This window comes from Hyla sarda, chromosome 2 (genome assembly GCF_029499605.1).
Source record: "Hyla sarda isolate aHylSar1 chromosome 2, aHylSar1.hap1, whole genome shotgun sequence".
NCBI lineage: Eukaryota > Metazoa > Chordata > Amphibia > Anura > Hylidae > Hyla > Hyla sarda.
This window is the reverse complement of record NC_079190.1, coordinates 69,687,120-69,706,545: the sequence shown is the minus strand read 5'-3', so window position 1 is coordinate 69,706,545 and position 19,426 is coordinate 69,687,120. Positions and strand designations below refer to the sequence as shown.

Below are 19,426 nucleotides of genomic sequence, written 5' to 3'. Positions count from 1 at the left end.
ATATTAGATCCAGTTGTTGTGCTGCCATAGGCTGTTGTGTTATTGATCTACCTAATGGAGTCATCTCTCAGCTCATAAACCCTATTGTGCCTTAGGAAAAAAAAGAGAATGACATAGATTCTCAGACAAAAAGACCCTTTTAAGCCTATTGCCACCAGTGTATATAAAACCAATACAAAGCCATCTTAAACCAGTACATTACAATGTGTTAAATTCTTTCCGTAGAATATTCAGTTTGACACAAGTTGTGCACAGATAAGTCAGAATCATAGATTCCCCTACAGGGACTATTACATCCTGTAAAAGAAGAAATCTATGGGTCATAAATATTATCCATCTGTGAGTAAGAAAATGTAATGAGAGAATCCTTGTGACTAAACTGTTCACGACTGAAACTGTAAATATGGATAAACATGACACCGCTGTATACAAACACATCTAAAGAGGCCATTAGAACACTTACCTTGTGTATTCTAGGATCCCCAAGTGTAAGACCATAGAAAATGGATAAAATCCATAAAACAGCAACGCTTACAAGTTACAACATATTTGTGTGGTAATAATAGCCAGATTGCATCAGTATGCACCCACATGTTTTCTATTAGAGAAAATCTGGAGCCAAAAGAGAAAAGCTTAGACACAGTCTTCCAAGGAATTTCATATATTAGATCCATACATTTCCTGGTATCATTGATCACGAGACTATTACTGCTGCCATGGCAGGAAATTATATGGTAAGAGAGTGTTTCCCAACCAGGGATCCTCCGGCTGTTACAAAACTACATCTCCCAGCATGCCTGGGCGTAAAGTGCTCTGTTGGCGCACGGCAGGGCTCAGAAGAGAAAGAGCGACATAGGGCTTCAAGAGAGTGCACTTAGCTGTTGGGGGCCATATCAAATTTTAAAAGCCTAATGGTTCCAGAACAGTGGAAACCCCCCACATGTGACCCTATTTTGGAAACTTTACCTTAAAAGAATGTATCAAGGGGTGCAGTGAGCATTTACACCCCACTGTTGTTTGACAAATTTTTGGAACAATAGGCTGTGAATATGATAAATGTTTTCTTTTTTCCTTTTCACAGCCCAATGTTCCAAAAATGTGTCAAATACCGGTAGGGTGTAAATACACCTGCCCCCCCCCCCCCCCCACCACCACCACATTGCATTCTTTGAAATGGAGTGCCACATGTGGGGACTTTCCACTGTCCTGGCACCCTGGGGACTTCGTAAATCTGATCTAACTGCTGTTTGTGCCAGGCAGAAGAACAGAGCTGTACCTGCTCTGGTGATGACAGTTTTTTCTCTTTCTCTCTTCCTGCATACTGTCCCTAACCTCACACCAGATTGCCGGTCTGTAGCCTCCGGCCCTCAAGCACACTAACGGGACCCGCTCTGCTCCTCTTTCGGCCCAGGACCTGCCAGGAACGGTGATTGGTCACATAATTGATCACGGTGATCTGGAGATGGCACCAATGCCACCTCATTCCTGCTGCTCAAGGGTGATTAGTGGTGTCTCCGATCAATCACCTGAGGCTCACTAGTCAGATTTAACCATCAATCACTGCTGTCGCCATCATGGGAGTGGGAGATAGCTGCCATCTCAGCTTGATCACCGTGTGGTTAGTGTAGGTGATTGGAAGGGGTCAGGACATATATGTATGTCCTGGTGTGCCGAAATGCAGGCACCCATTGTGGACTCCGGTGCTCCAGCATTCTGAACATTTAGTTCAGAACGCTCGGAGCCGGAGGCAATGGTCGTGACATAACGGCCATGACCCTCATGATGTCATGCCACGCCCCCTCCCTTATGTCTATGGGAAGGGGCGTGTTGGCTGAAATGCCCCCTTCCATAGACATGAATGGAGGAGGCATGGCGTGACATCATGAGGGGAATGGCCGTGATGTCACGACCACTGCTACAGAAACCCGGTGTTTGTTTAGAACACGGGGTGCTGTGGGAGATCCAAAGGATAGGGTATAAGATGTCTGATCGCAGGGGTCCCGCTGCTGCCCCCCCCTGCAATCAGACATCTTATTGTCATGACCGACTGGGGGGTGGACAGGGAGAGCGAGCCCTAAGCTGTCCCTAGAAATACTCTCCCTACCTACTTGACCATCCTCCCTAAACGGCGGATCAATAACCAGGGTTCCGGTCCCTTCCCCTGCTAAAGTGCAATGGGCATAAAAACAAATAATACTGTACATAGACAGTAACACTTCCAAACAACCAGATAAACCAGACAGGATATAAATATACAAACAGGGATGGATATAGAGTACTAACCTACAGTTCAGAAACCAGAATAAGGATGAACGGCAGATATGAATAAATGAACAAGACTAGATATGGAATGCAGGTGATGAACAGCTGAACTGAATGTAAAACACTAAACAGGTCTGGAAACATAGAACACTGTTCACACTGGACACAGAACACTAACAAACTAAACTCCCCACTCCAAACATGGAGGAACAACAAAACTAACTCCAAATAAACTTCTAGCCAGTGGGCACACTCCACCGTGTGATCAGGATACTGGCCTAGAAGGTAACAAAAATAAAATACACGGAACACTAGACTGAGAACCATATGAGTCAGAACAGACTCCACAAAAACAAACTCCACAACATGGAGGAATACAGGTCAAGATACCAAACAGGAATATAACAAAACCAAACTCCATAACCTGGAATAATATGGGTCAGGACTCTAAACAGGAATACTACATACAGAGCACGGTACAAGCAAGACTTACAGTGTGAACAGACTAAGGTAACAAGGTTAAAACAGAAAGGACATACATAATCCTAAAAACCGACAGATGTTCTAAAAACTAAGCAGACTAAAATCTATCATAAAAAGGACTGTTAACCATGGTTACAACTCAGATTTTACAAGATAAATACAAGGTGCATGACAAAGCAGACATGGTCAGAATTGCACAAATCACCAGCTCAGAATACAGGCCGAGCTGGGGTTTTAAAGCCACACCCAAACTGCAATAGGCTGAAAGCATTAACTCTTCTAAGCCTAGGAAGAATTGGCACAGAAACTGCTCAGACATAAAAACTAATGTTTGAACAGACCCAAAGACAGAAAAACACAAAAACACCAAAATGGACATTACACTTATCCCCTATCTTTTGGATCGGAGATGAGATGTCTAGCAGCGGAGTACTCCTTTAAGGACATTGACCGTTTTGGCCTTGAGGACACAGACAATTTTCATGAGGACACAGACAATCAGTAATTCTGGTGTGTTTTTTTTTTTTTTTTTACTAATACTCATGTTCTAGGAAGAAGTGCCCCCTTTTTAGACATAAGACACTCCAGGCATACATGTACTCCCTGTGTTGCCTACGGGTTTATTAATGTAAATAAAACGCTGAAATCCACAGCATAAAATCCACAGTGTAAAATCCGCAGTGGATTTTTTTTTTAATCAACTGGTGCCACAAAGTTAAATTAGTTCTATTTAAAATCTTAATCCTTCCAGTACTTATCAGCTGATATATACTACAGAGGTAGTTGTATTTCTTTCTTTTCAGTCTAACCACAGTGCTCTCTGCTGACACCTCTCTCCATGTCAGGAACTGTCCAGAGCAGGAGAGGTTTGCTATGGGGATTTTCTTGTACTCTGGACAATTCCAGACATGATCACTAAGCGTAGATATGTTAGGTCCCACGTCAGACCGCGCTTTAGCGCAATTCCACCCAGCATTCAAATATATCAAAAGAACTAAATTATAAGAGTGTTCAGGGTAGTGCCTAAAAAATAACTTTTATTTGGATCATTAAAAATCACCCAAAAATGTGTTTAAATCCAACACCATTAAAATAAATATATACAGACCACCGGGAGCAGAATCCTTCTTGGAACAAAGGAAACGCTCAACCTGTGCCACAGATAATTAGCAACTGTTTGTTACCAATGTTGAGTAGCAATGTATCATACCACCAATATATTATACCACCGACGTGTTTCTGCCATATGTTTAAATGGCGTCCTCAGGGAGGCATATAATATGTACAAGATCGGTATGTCAGATCAATACAAGAGGTATTATATGTACAAAATCGGTATATCAGATCAATACAAGAGATATTATATAGGTCCTTGGCATGGGTGACAGGTCATCCAGCTGCAAAAAGAAATTCTCCTATCCCTATGTTTCCTGTAGGGAAAAAGGGAATGGCAGCAGATATACATAAATGGCAATACGCTGTCCCTATATTGTATGCCAGGACTCTGTCCGTTGGTCCACCTGTAAGAAAAGGAAAATACAGTATTCAAGTGGCGCCCTGCAAGAGAAAGATTGGACCATGTATTAACATTGATCCAAAGGTTTACTCACGGAACCCTGGTTAACGGGGCGGGCGCGACAACCTGCTGTGGCGCGGAGAGCTGGCTCCGTCCAGCTCTATTCACTCCGGTGAGTGAACTGTCGCCGTCTGTCGTCACTTCCGGCAAGGGCCGGAGGTTATATGCACGCCACTGCGCCCGTCCTCTGTGACGCTCTAGACAGAGGGGGCGTATCCAATGAGGATACACAGTGGCGTTCACTCTAAAGCCTCCGTTCCGGAAGATGACAGGTATGTAAACAAGGCTTTAAGGCTGTTTAGCCGTGCATCAATTTACATAGTCATGGATACTGAGGCTTATGCTCTATAACTATATTGTCGCAACCAACCCCAATTAAATAAATAGGGGATACGTTTTTGCTATTCTCCTGGGGTTAGTTACAGGCTCATTATATGTGAATGTAGCTGTCATAAATGTGTGTGCAATACAGCATTCCTAAATAGAGAGAGAGACGCCTATATCAGTCATGAGTAAGGGGTATGTTCAAACCAAAATTGGGGTATATATAGTGGTACCACACATGTTATCCTGAGTGAGGATGGTAGGTATTGTAGAGATAGGGGGAACCTCTGGAAACGGATTCACCCCCATATCTACAAACGGCCCAATCTGAACAGGGCTTGACATAAATGGATGTGGATGGGATGGTCCCTGTAATGGGGGTCCCTAAAGGGGAGGAGGGAAGGGGCAAGGTGTGGGCCTAAATGATCTACACTATCCCTAGATTACCCTATTACATTAACCCTACGACCAAGGCGGGGTGGCCGCCCTAAAAAGGGCGGTCCCGCTCAGGAACCTCCTATTGGGTGACTATATACCCTGGAGTAAACTAGGGGTGACTGCTATCTCCTATCGACCCTCTAAGGTCGTCCCTGTCTACCTAGGAGTCACCCAATATCCCACCACATACCATTTATAAGAAGCAGCCAAAATTCAACTGTTCATTTAGGCCTTTGGGAGCCACTGAGTCAAGATGATAGATCCAGCAGCATTCCTGTTGGAGTAGGAGTATATCTATATCCCCACCCCTCTGGGAGGGAATAATTCAGTCAATCCCCATGAATTTGATTGATCTTAAATCACCCGAGTGCTGTTGGTTTATATGGGTTGCCACAGATGTTTCTCAATGGTTTCTTATGTCCCCGATGTGCTCCAAGATCTTTTTCTAAATTCTCTCAAAGTCTTCCCCACATATATGCGGGGGCAGGTGCATATTCCCATATATATGACGCATTTGGATGAGCAGTTGATGAATTCTCTAATGGGTATCACCTCTCCTTGTATATTGGGTACCTTGTCACTCTTCTCCACATATTGGCACGCTCTACAATGGCCACATCTAAAGCAGCCTGAGATGTCTGATAGTCTGTTAAGCCAGTTTTGCGGTGTCTGTTCTGGTTCAAGATGGCTCCGGACCACCAAATCTCCTATACTCTTGCCCCGTCGGTATGTAATTTGTGGGCTCGGGCCAACAATATCCTGGAGGTCCGGGTCCATCCCAAGGATATTCCAATGCTGGTTGATAATTTCTCTCACCTGGGGTGCCCTTCTGTCAAAAGTGCCAATAACTCTAGCACTTGTGGATGTATCAGTCCTAGTTCTTGGAACAAGAAGCTCATTTCTAGGTGTTCTGAGTGCTGACTGATAAGCCCTGGACAATATGTGGTCCGGATACCCCTTATTGGTAAACCTCTGCCTCATGACAGCCGCCTCTCTCTTAAAATTTATGTGCGACGAACAGTTCCTCCTGAGGCAGAGATATTGCCCTTTGGGGATCCAAATGGCAACTCTCCCGGATGGCAACTCTCCCACCTCAGGAGGCTGTTCGTCGCTGTTTTCTTGCGATATATTGTGATTTGGACTGTATTATTCCTGTCTCTATAGATTTTTACATCCAAGAAATTAATTTCTTTATCCTGGGTTTCATATGTAAAAAAGAGACCCAATTGATTTTTATTTATAGAGTCTACTAGACTTCCGAATTCCTCCCTACTGCCGCTCCAGATTATGAACACATCATCTATAAAACGAAGCCAAGTTAAGGCTCGCTCACAGAAATGCTCCCTCTCATCATTAAATAAACAGGTTGCCTCCCACCATCCTAATGTTAAATTGGCGTAACTGGGCGCACAGGGGGACCCCATAGCGGTCCCCCTGATCTGGTGATAAATGCGCCCATTAAATAAAAAATAGTTTTTAGTCAAAATAGATTTCAGTAGTTGGAGAACAAATGCATTGTGTTCTTGGTAACAAATACCACGTGTACTTAAATAGTATGCCACTGCTTGGAGACCAACTGTATGGCGAATGGAAGAGTACAATGCCTCCACATCTAAACTAGCAAAGATGGTGTCATTCAATTCTTTTTAGCAGGTCCATGGTGTCACGCAAGTATGACGGGAGGGTAAGTACGAATTGTCTCAACACTATATCAATATACGTCCCCACATTTCGTGACATGCCACCCATTCCAGAAACAATAGGTCGACCTTTCAATGGAATTAGGCCCTTGTGAATTTTGGGCAGGGCATAAAACGTGGGGATAGTTGGCTTGTAGGGTCTAAGAAAATCCAGTTCCTTCTGATCAATTAGCTTTTTTCTAAATGCTGTATTCAATATATCCATTAATTCCAAGCTGTACGCATGTGTAGGGTCCCCCGGTAATTGCTCATATGCGTCCTTGTCATCCAGCAGTCGTCTGCACATGCGCACATACTTTGTTCTATCCAGCAAAACTATGTTTCCTCCTTTATCAGAAGCTTTAATTATTAGTTCCTTATTATTTTTAAGTTGTGTCAGTGCTTGTCTCTCCTGAAAATTTAAGTTGTCCCTCATGTATGGTTCAATGGTTGTTAACTCCCTCAAGTCCTTGAGAACAAGTTCTGTGAATACATCTATACAGGAGGTATCCCCAATTGGTGGAAAAGATCTACTCTTGTTTTTAAGGTCAGTGAAAGGGCCCTGTCCTTCTGCTCTCACTCCATCCCCCAATAGAGTCACCAGATCCCTGGTCACTGTGAGATCTTCTGGGGACATACCGAATGCTAGGCCTTCTCTTCTCTGTCGCATTTTGAAGAATTTGTGCCACCTTAGCTTACGTGAAAATAAATGGATATCCTTAGTCCATTCAAATTCATCATAAGCCGAGGTGGGAACAAATGTGAGACCCTTCAAGAGGACTGACTTCTGTGTTTCTGATAGACTAATGCTGGATAGATTAATGATTTGAGTGTCATCAGTATTATCTAGCGCTTCTGTGGATTGTTCTGTGTTCGTGGGGGGAAACGTAACTGATACGGGTCCCTCTCTAAAAAAGGCTTTAGCGTGAACGCCACTGTGTATCCTCATTGGATACGCCCCCTCTGTCTAGAACGTCACAGAGGACGGGCGCAGTGGCGTGCATATAACCTCCGGCCCTTGCTGGAAGTGACGACAGACGCCGACAGTTCACTCACCGGAGTGAATAGAGCTGGGCGGAGCCAGCTCCCTGCACCACAGCAGGTTGTCGCGCCCGCCCCGTTAACCAGGGTTCCGTGAGTAAACCTTTGGATCAATGTTAATACATGGTCCAATCTTTCTCTTGCAGGGCGCCACTTGAATACTGTATTTTCCTTTTCTTACAGGTGGACCAACGGACAGAGTCCTGGCATACAATATAGGGACAGCGTATTACCATTTATGTATATCTGCTGCCATTCCCTTTTTCCCTACAGGAAACATAGGGATAGGAGAATTTCTTTTTGCAGCTGGATGACCTGTCACCCATGCCAAGGACCTATATAATATCTCTTGTATTGATCTGATATACCGATTTTGTACATATAATATCTCTTGTATTGATCTGACATACCGATCTTGTACATATTATATGCCTCCCTGAGGACGCCATTTAAACATATGGCAGAAACGCGTCGGTGGTATAATATATTGGTGGTATGATACATTGCTACTCAACATTGGTAACAAACAGTTGCTAATTATCTGTGGCACAGGTTGAGCGTTTCCTTTGTTCCAAGAAGGATTCTGCTCCCGGTGGTCTGTATATATTTATTTTAATGGTGTTGGAATTAAACAAATTTTTGGGTAAATTTTAATGATCCAAATAAAAGTTACTTTTTAGGCAATACAATTCCAGACATGGACAGAGGTGGCAGCAGAGAGCACTATGGTCAGACAGAAAAGAACTATACAACTTCCTCTGTAGTATACAGCAGCTGATAACAACTGGAAGGATTAAGATTTTTAAATAGAAGTAATTTACAAATCTGTTTAACTTTTTGGCACCAGTTCAGTTGATTTAAGAAAATGTGTTTTCCACCAGAGTACCCCTTTAACCACTTAGGGACCACGGGCATACAGGTATGCCCTGACGCCCTGGTAATTAAGGACCAAGGGCGTACCTGTACGCCCGTGGGAATTTCGGCCCCCACCGTGCACCGGGCGGGGAATTTACTGTAATGCCTGCGGAAATCATTCAGCAGGCATCCCGTGACAATGCCCAGGGGGGTCCTGAGACTTCACACTGGCGATTTGCGGTGATTCTGGGTCATACGGGTCTCCGGTGACCCGGAGAATAAGGAGGATCTGAGTTGTCCAAGACACCCACGATCCCCCTGAAGACATAGGAGTGAGGTGGCAGGGGTGCCACCCCTCCTATCCCTGCGACCGACCAATAGCAGATCGGGGCGGGGGGGGGTTAAAGTTTGGTTCCCCCACTCTGCCCACCCACTGTAGTCCGGGCAGAGAAGGGGAACAGGCGATGACCGGCGCCGGAGGTCCACTTACCATCGGTGGTGGGCGGCAGAGGACGGCGATACGGCTCCCTGGTGTGGTGATCCTACGGAAGCCGTAGGAGTTTGCTGTCTGGGCATGCTGGGATTTGTAGTTTTGCAACATCTGGAGGGCCACAGTTTGGAGATCACTGTATAGTGGTCTCCAAACTGTAGCCCTCCAGATGTTGCTAGGCAACAACTCACCGGCTTCCGTAGGATCTCTAAACTGTGTCCCTTCAGATCTTGCAAAACTACAACCCCCAGCATGCCCAAATAGCAAACAGCTGTCTCGGCATGCTGGGAGTTGTAGTCGCGTACCTCCAGCTGTTGCATAACTACATCTGCATAACTACAACTTCCAGCATGCACTGACATGCCATGCATGCTGGGAGTTGTGCTTTCACAACAGCTGGAGGCACACTGGTTGGAAAATACTGAGTTAGGTAACAGAACTTAACTGAAGGTTTTCCAACCAGTGTGCCTCCACCTGTTGCAAAACTACAACTCCCAGCAGGCACTGTCTGTTAGTGCATGCTGGAAGTTGTAGTTTTGAAACAACTAAAGGTTTGACCCCCCCCCCCCCCCATGTGAATGCACAGGCTACATTCACATGGGCAGGTTTACAGTGAGTTTCCTGCTTCAAGTTTGAGCTGCGGCAAATTTTTCCCCGCAGCGCAAACTCCTAGTGGGAAATTCCCCTTAAACCCACCTGTGTGAAATGTACCCTAAAAACACACTACACTAACACACAATAAAGGGTAAAACAGTACATATACACCCCCTTAAACTGTCCCCCCCTAGCCCAATAAAAATGAAACACGTAACAACTCCCAGCATTTCCGGAGAGCCACTGACTGTCCAGGCATGCTAGGAGTTTAGCAACAGTTGGAGGCACCCTGTTTGGGAATCACTGGCGTAGAAACCCCTATGTCCACCCCTATGCAATCCCTAATCTAGTCCTCAAATGCGCATGGCGCTCTCTCACTTCAGAGCCCTGTCGTATTTCAAGGAAACAGTTTAGGGCCACATATTGGGTATTTTCGTACTCGGGAGCAGTTGCGTTACACATTTTGGGGGGCTTTTTCTCCTTTTACCCCTTATGAAAAGGAAAAGTTGGGGTCTACACCAGCCTGTTAGTGTAAAAAAAATAACATTTTTACACTAACATGCTGGTGTTGCCCCATATGTTTTATTTTTACAAGAGGTAAAAGGAAAAAAAGACCCCCAAAATTTGTAACGCAATTTCTCCTGAGTACGGAAATACCTCATATGTGGGCGTAAAATGCTCTGCTAAATTGGTGATTTGCACAGGGGTGGCTGATTTTACAGTGGTTCTGACATAAACACAAAAAAATAAATACCCACATGTGACCCCATTTTGGAAACTACACCCCACACGGAATGTAACAAGAGGTATAGTGAGCCTTAACACCCAATAGGTGTTTGACTAATTTTCGTTAAAGTTGGATGGGAAAATGAAAAATTTATTTTTTCTTACTAAAATGCTGGTGTTACCCTAAATTATTCATTTTCACAAGGGAAAATAGGAAAAAAGCCCCCAAAGTTTGTAACCCCATTTTTTCTGAGTAAGAACATACCCCATATGTGGATGTAAAGTGCTCTGCGGGCGAACTACAATGCTCAGAAGAGAAGGAGCGCTATTGGGCTTTTGAAGAGAAAATTTGTCCGGAATTGAAGGCCTTGTGTGTGACCCCACATGTGACCCCATTTTGGAAGCAGTGGTCCGTGAAAATGAAAAATATACCGTATATACTCGAGTATAAGCCGACCCGAGTATAAGCCGAGACCCCTAATTTCAACCCAAAATCCCAGGAAAAGTTATTGGCTCGAGTATAAGCCTAGGGTGGGAAATACATCATCCCCCCCTGTCATCATCCAGACCCGTCATTAACATCTTCATCATCATCACCACCTGTCATCATCCAGACCCTCATCATCATCACCTGTCATCATCCCCTTGTCATCATCCCACACATCCCCCCTTCATCATCCCCTTGTCATCATCCCACACATCCCCCCTTCATCATCCCCTTGTCATCATCCCACACATCCCCCCTTCATCATCCCCTTGTCATCATCCCACACATCCCCCCTTCATCATCCCCTTGTCATCATCCCCACCCCCCTTCATCATCCCCTTGTCATCATCCCACACCCCCCCCCTTCATCATCCTCTTCTCATCATCCGCCCTCAGTGGTTTTCAACCTGCGGACCTCCAGAGGTTTCAAAACTACAACTCCCAGCAAGCTCGGGCAGCCATCGGCTGTCCGGGCTTGCTGGGAGTTGTAGTTTTGAAACCTCCGGAGGTCCGCAGGTTGAAGACCACTGCGGCCTTCAACATCATCCAGCCCCCTCTCACCCCCTTTAGTTCTGAGTACTCACCTCCGCTCAGCGCTGGTCCGGTCCTGCAGGGCTGTCCGGTGAGGAGGTGGTCCGGTGGGATAGTGGTTCCGGGCTGCTATCTTCACCGGGGGCGCCTCTTCTCCGCGCTTCCGGCCCGGAATAGAGGCGTTGCCTTGACAACGACGCAGAAGTACGTTGGCAATGAACGCACCTCTGCGTCGTTGTCAAGGCAACGTGACTATTCTGAGGCCGGGCCCGAAGCGCTTAGAAGAGGCCTCCCCGGTGAAGATAGCAGCCCGGAACCACTATCCCACCGGACCACCTCCTCTCCGGACAGTCCTGCAGCACCGGACCAGCGCCGAGCGGAGGTGAGTACTGTACAGAACTAAAGGGGGGTGAGAGGGGGCTGGATGATGTCGAAGGCCGCAGTGGTCTTCAACCTGCGGACCTCCGGAGGTTTCAAAACTACAACTCCCAGCAAGCCCGGACAGCCGATGGCTGAAATCGTGCTGAAAAACTCGGCTTATACTCGAGTATATACGGTAATATTTTATTTGCACAGCCCACTGTTCCAAAGATCTGTCAAACGCCAATGGGGTGTAAATGCTCACTGCACCCCTTATTAAATTCTGTGAGGGGTGTAGTTTCAAAAATGGGTTCACATGTGGGGTGGTCCACTGTTCTGGCACCACGGGGAACTTTGTAAACGCACATGGCCCCCTGACTTCCATTCCAAACAAATTCTCTCTCCATAATCTCAATGGTGCTCCTCCTCTTCTGAGCATTGTAGTTCACCAACAGAGCACTTGACATCCACACATGGGGTATTTCCATACTGAGAAGAAATGGGGTTACAAATTTTGGGGGGCATTTTCTCCTATTACCCCTTGTAAAAATGATAAATTAGGGGAAAAAACTGCATTTTAGTGAAAACATTTTTTTTTTCATTTACACATCCGACTTTAACAAAAAGTCGTCAAACACCTGTGGAATGTTAAGGCTCACTGTACCCCTGTTACGTATCTTGAGGGGTGTAGTTTTCAAAATAGTATGCCATATGGGTTCGTTTCTGCTGTTCTGGCACCATAGGGGCTTCCTAAATGCGACATGCCCCCCAAAAACCATTTCCGCAAAATGTGCTTTCTAAAAGCCAAATGTGACACCTTCACTTCTGTGCATTGTAGTTTGCCCACAGAGCATTTTATGTCCCATACTCATTTCCATACTCAGAAGAGATGGGGTTACAAATTTTGGGGGGCATTTTCTCCAATTATCCTTTGTAAAAATGGTAAATTTGGGGGAAAAACTGCGCTTTAGTAAAGAAAAAAAAACTATTTTCATTTACACCTCCAACTTTAGCGAAGTTGTCAAACACCTGTGGGGTGTTAAGGCTCAGTGTACCCCTTGTTACGTTCCTTGAGGGGTGTATTTTCCAAAATAATATGCCAATTTTTTTTTTGCTGTTCTGGCACAATAGGGGCTTCCTAAATGCGACATGCCCCCCAAAAACCATTTAAGCAAAATTCACTCACTTCCAAAATTGTCGATCCTTCCCTTCTGAGCCTTCTACTGCGCCTGCCGAACACTTCACATATACATATGAGGTATTTCCTTACTCGAGAGAAATTGGGTTACACATTTTGGGGGGATTTTTCTCCTATTACCCCTTGTAAAAATTCAAAAACTGGTTCTACAAGAACATGCGAGTGTAAAAAATTCCGATTTTGAAAATTTTGTGGAAAATTGGAAAATTGCTGCTGAACTTTGAAGCCCTCTGATATCTTCCAAAAGTAAAAACATGTCAACTTCATGATGAAAATATAACGTAGACATTTTGTATATGTGAATCAATATATAATTTATTTGCAATATCCTTTTTCCTTCCAAGCAGAGAGTTTCAAAGTTAGAAAAATGCTAAATTTTCAAAATTTTCAGGAAATTTGGGGATTTTTCACCAAGAAGGGATGCAAGTTTACCACTATCATAAAGTAGAATATGTCACGAAAAAACAATCTCGGAATCAGAATAATCGGTAAAAGCATTCCAGAGTTATTAATGCATAAAGTGAAAGTGGTCAGAATTGCAAAAAAAGGCCTTAAGGTGAAAAAGGGCTCAGTCCTTAAGGGGTTAAGGGGTTAAAGGGGTACTCCGCTACTCAGTGTTTGGAACAAACTGTTTTGAATGCTGGAGCCGCGCCGGGAGCTTGTGTTATCATAGCCCAACCCCTCAATGCAAGTCTATGGGAGAGGGTGTGACAGCCATCACGCCCCCTCCCATAGACTTGCATTGAGGGTGCGGGGCTATGACATCACGAGCTTCCAGCGCTTTGTTCCAGGGGCGTACCTAGAGCATTTGGCACCCAGGTGGACCCTTTGTTTGGCAACCCCCCCCCCCCCACACACACACACACACACGCACCCCCCCTTAATTACACCCCCTCCCTCCCCTCCCCCCAGGAGCGGACTGACAACACTCGGGGCCCCCGGACCAAAAAAAAGGCAAGGGCCCCTGCTAGGCTCTGCAGCTCGTCAATCTTCTGCCACGCTCCTATTCCACCTAAATCCCACACACAATAAACTAAAATTTATATATGTAAGAAACACTGTAACATAGGTAAATTTCTATGACCAATAATACTGGTATACAAGGAGTAAATATATACCACCACACAATAACTGGATAATACCGCCATAATGTAATGAATAAAACCACTATACACAGACCAGTATATTATAAAGAATCTGTATACAATATAAGTGATTATATACAGGACCATATGGCGGTAGATAACAGCTGTACATAGGATGTGTATACCATATAAGTGTTTACAGTTACATTTTGGGACTCACAATTACGTCTTTTCTGATCAGCGGCATCCTCTTTCCTTTTCTTCTCCGTCTGGATAAGACCGCCATGTGGATCTCTTAACATCTGCAGGAAAAACATGTCAGACTCTGCATATTTTCAGTGCCCTCCCCTCCTCTACACAATCTTTCCATCTATAGGCCCACAAACTGTAATAATGCCCTCCTTGGTGTCCTGCACAGTAAAAGGGCAGGTAGATAGGTAGCCAGGTAACCCCCTCTTTCCCATAGGTATATGCAGAGTTACACCCCCCCTCTTTCCCATAGGTATATGCAGAGCTACACCCCCCTCTCTTTCCCATAGGTATATGCAGAGCTATCCCCCCCCCCTCTTTTCCATAGGTATATCTAGAGCTGGGCGGTATACCGGTTCATACCGAATACCAAATTTTTGGGGCTGCACGATATGAATTTTCCCCCATACCGCAATACCGATTGGGCCCCTCCCCCTCGGGAATGTACTATCAGCGCAGCGCTGTCCCCACATCGGGGAACTAATCCTATGTTACCCGCCAGCACTGTTCTGCTCCCCCCAATTAATGATCAGTCCAGCTGGGTACTACTCACATATGTCAAGCACTGCCCTCCTCCTCTTTGTTGGGGGCTGCCGGGCGCTGGAACTCTATACTGTACGCCAGTGGTCTCCAACCTGCATACCTCCAGATGTTGCAATACTACAACTCCCAGCATGCCCGGACAGCCGGCAAAAATGCAGAGCACTCCCCCCTTCCCTATAGGTAAATGCAGAGCACCCCCCTCTCCCTATAGGTAAATGCAGAGCACCCCCCACCTCCTCCCTCTTCCCCCCCTTCCCTGTAGGTATATGCAGAGCAAAAAAAAAAAGTCAGAGTGGCCGCCCCCCCTTGGTACGCCACTGCTTTGTTCCAAATGCTGAGCAGCGGAGTACCCCTTTAAGTACTGTAAATGTATCCTAAAGGTAAGTCTTAGCTAAAAGTGCAAGTTCCGGCTGGAGAGAGTCATCAGATGGACATCTTAATCTATTCTGGGAATACTCTTCATATTAGTCACATGACATGAATTGGAATATGGCATATGAGGAAAAGAATTGGGTGAGGGTTCACAGGATAAGTGATAATAATCCCAATAGCTACAATGCTACATAGTAACAAAAATCCTGTAAGGGATGAGAATGGTAAAAAAAAATATCTAAAGACAGAGTCAGCAGAAGTCAGCAAAGGAAGTGGAAAGTGCTGGATCTGCACTCAGAGGAGAGGGAAGGGGGGCAGAGGAAGAGGAGGACAGCAGGAAGGCTGAGCAAGAGGAAAACAACAAGGGTGAGGGGAAGATTTAGGATTAAGAAGAAACCTTGTACTTAGGTGAGCTGAGACTTGTAACAATGTTTGTGTTCTCCACACATCCTCCTCCTCCAAGTCCCTAAGTCCTTCCTCCCCAATCAAGTTCATTCAAGTAATGTGAGGAGGTGACATGAATGTGGAGACACTGTGCAGACATCCTGTACTGTCACTGTATGGATGATCTGTGTCCAGGACAGGAGCAGCCGGAGGAGGTAAGGTTCACACTATACCTATTACCACTCACAAGCAATGCACAGAGGGTTTGGACAATGTTTTCTATGTGAGGGGCCACAGAAGAGATGGGGTTATTCTTCAGATTTTACACTAGTGTCTGTATGTGACTGCACTGTAAACATGCTGTAAGAATTATACAGGGTAAAAACCTGTCAGAATCCTGCACCATCACTAGGTACATCCAAATATACCCATAAACATATACACATCAATTATAGAATACATATTTACTCCATGGGGGAGATTTATCAAAACCTGTGCAGAGGAAGAGTGGTGCAGTTGCCCATAGCAACCAATCAGATCGCTTCTTTCATTTTCCACAGGCCTCTTTAGAGGCCTGTGGAAAATGAAAGAAGCGATCTGATTGGTTGCTATGGGCAACTGCACCACTCTTCCTCTGCACAGGTTTTGATAAATCTCCCCCCATCAGTATTTACACAAGAGACAAATAGAATCAAATGAATTAGGCTGCATTTACACCACGTTTTTGCAATACAGTTCCGTGTCAGGTTTTTGATGAAAAACTGATTACCCAAAACCTGACGTTAGGCTGCATTCACATCTCGTTTTTGCAATACGGTTGCCGTATCCCGTTTCTGTACGAAAAACGCATGTCTCCAAACCGGACCGAAACGTATGCAACCTTATATGCCTCCTCACGTTTTTAAAGCGTATACGGTTTCAAAACGGATATCCGTTTGCATACGTTTCCTTGAAAAAAGACGGATATGGTTTTATGTTTGTCAACATTTTAAATAAAGTTCTTTTTTTATTGAATTTCCCAAAAAAAAAATTAAAAATGAAAAACAGTATTGTGCAAACCGGATGTAACCGTACGCACATACGGTTCAATACGGTTGCCATAGAACTCCATTTTAAAATAACCGTATACAGGTTGGATACGGTTTTTGACCGGGACACAAAAAATTTAGTAGACTACGGTTTGATGTATCGTTAAAAACCGTATAAACCCGTAAATGATGCAAAACGTACACAACCTGATGCTACAGTTGGCATAGGGTTTACAATGAAATGTCTATATATACGGTTCGATACGGTTTTTTCAACAAAATCGGATACAGCAACCGTATTTCAAAAACGAGATGTGATTGCAGCCTAAATTGTATCAAAACGTGTGTACAAATTTTAACCTGTATACAGTTAAAAACCGTATACGGTTTAAAAAATAATGTCCGGTTGCATCAGTTTTTTTAAGAAAAAAAAAACGTATACGTTTTTAACTTTTCACTCCTTTATGAATCAAGTTTCACTTGTTTGATTGAAATTCCAAGAAATTCATAAACCGTATGGTGAAAACCGGATGGAACCGTATGCACATACAGTTCTGTACGGTTCCCATTGACTCCCATGTTAAAAAAAAAAAAAACGTATATGGTTAAATACAGTTTTTCACCTGGACCAAAAACCGTGGTAGGCTACAGTTTTGGGTACAGGAAAAAAACTGACAAAACCTTACAGGATGCAAAACGGACACAACCTGATGCATCTTTTGGCATACGGTTTTCAATGGAGAGTCAATGCATACGGTTTTTAATACGGTTCCATACGGGTTTCACATGGAAAACGTATACGGGAACTGTACTGCAAAAACGTGGTGTGAATGCAGTACACATCCCCAGTATGTAGATACATGACATGTAGAACCAATGTATATGTACAGTATACACATCCTCAGTATTTAGATACATGACATGTAGAACCATTGTATATGTACAGTATACACATCCCCAGTATTTAGATACATGACATGTAGAACCATTGTATATGTACAGTATACACATCCCCAGTATTTAGATACATGACATGTAGAACCATTGTATATGTACAGTATACACATCCTCAGTATGTACACAAGCCCATAGATTCAGTACACATGTATACGCATCCTTAGTAAGAACACATATTTCACATACTGTATAGACTCCAATACACATGTATACATATCTTCAGTATGTACACATATTTCACATATAGACTCCAATACACATGTATACATATCTTCAGTATGTACACATATTTCACTTATAGACTCCAATACACATGTATACATATCTTCAGTATGTACACATATTTCACTTATAGACTCCAATACACATGTATACATATCTTCAGTATGTACACATATTTCACATATAGACTCCAATACACATGTATACATATATTCAGTATGTACACATATTTCACATATAGACTCCAATACACATGTATACATATATTCAGTATGTACACATATTTCACATATAGACTCCAATACACATGTATACATATATTCAGTATGTACACATATTTCACATATAGACTCCAATACACATGTATACATATCTTCAGTATGTACACATATTTCACATATAGACTCCAATACACATGTATACATATCTTCAGTATGTACACATATTTCACTTATAGACTCCAATACACATGTATACATATCTTCAGTATGTACACATATTTCACATATAGACTCCAATACACATGTATACATATATTCAGTATGTACACATATTTCACATATAGACTCCAATACACATGTATACATATATTCAGTATGTACACATATTTCACATATAGACTCCAATACACATGTATACATATCTTCAGTATGTAAAAATATTTCACATATAGACTCCAATACACATGTATACATATCTTCAGTATGTGCACATATTTCACATATAGACTCCAATACACATGTATACATATATTCAGTATGTACAGTATGTTATTGTATAGACTCCAATACACATGTATACATATATTCAGTATGTACAGTATGTTATTGTATAGACTCCAATACACATGTATACATATATTCAGTATGTACAGTATGTTATTGTATAGACTCCAATACACATGTATACATATATTCAGTATGTACAGTATGTTATTGTATAGATTCCAATACACATGTATACATATATTCAGTATGTACAGTATGTTATTGTATAGACTCCAATACACATGTATACATATATTCAGTATGTACAGTATGTTATTGTATAGATTCCAATACACATGCATAGACATCCTTAGTATCTACACATATTTCACATATAGACTCCAATACATATGTATACACTAGAGATGAGCGAACTTACAGTAAATTCGATTCGTCACGAACTTCTCGGCTCGGCAGTTGATGTCTTTTCCTGCATAAATTAGTTCAGCTTTCCGGTGGGCTGGAAAAGGTGGATACAGTCCTAGGAGACTCTTTCCTAGGACAGTATCCACCTTTTCCAGCCCACCGGAGCACCGGAAAGCTGAACTAATTTATGCAGGATAAGTCATCAACTGCCGAGCCGAGAAGTTCGTGACGAATCGAATTTACTGTAAGTTCGCTCATCTCTAGTATACCCATCCTCAGTATGTGCAGTATGTTCATGTATAGAATCCAGTGCACATATATACAAATACTCAGTATTTAGTCACCCCAGGTGCAGGTAGAATCCAATAGACACATGTATACATCCTCAATTTGTACAGCTATAAAAAAA

At 43.4% G+C, this 19,426-nt stretch overlaps 2 protein-coding genes across 7 annotated transcripts in view; one reads left to right on the top strand and one right to left on the bottom strand.

Moving 5' to 3' along the window:
* The window catches only part of LOC130358576 (fibrinogen-like protein 1), a 76,908-nt gene that overhangs the window by 46,591 nt on the left and 10,891 nt on the right, over positions 1 to 19,426 (bottom strand). Inside the window, exon 1 of one of the 4 annotated variants that reach the window (XM_056561999.1) lies at positions 14,350 to 14,409. The exons of 2 other annotated variants lie outside the window; for them this stretch is intronic. The gene's annotated coding sequence lies outside the window, so the exon portion shown is untranslated. Of the gene's footprint in view, positions 1 to 463; positions 578 to 14,349; positions 14,410 to 19,426 lie in introns of those variants that run through there. One more of the 4 variants, XM_056561995.1, reaches the window with a different exon arrangement.
* LOC130358573 (phosphatidylinositol 3,4,5-trisphosphate 3-phosphatase TPTE2-like) overlaps positions 15,441 to 19,426 on the top strand; it is a 62,879-nt gene continuing 58,893 nt past the window's right edge. The window contains exon 1 of one of the 3 annotated variants that reach the window (XM_056561990.1): positions 15,441 to 15,659. The gene's annotated coding sequence lies outside the window, so the exon portion shown is untranslated. The other 2 variants (XM_056561991.1, XM_056561989.1) reach the window with 2 other exon arrangements.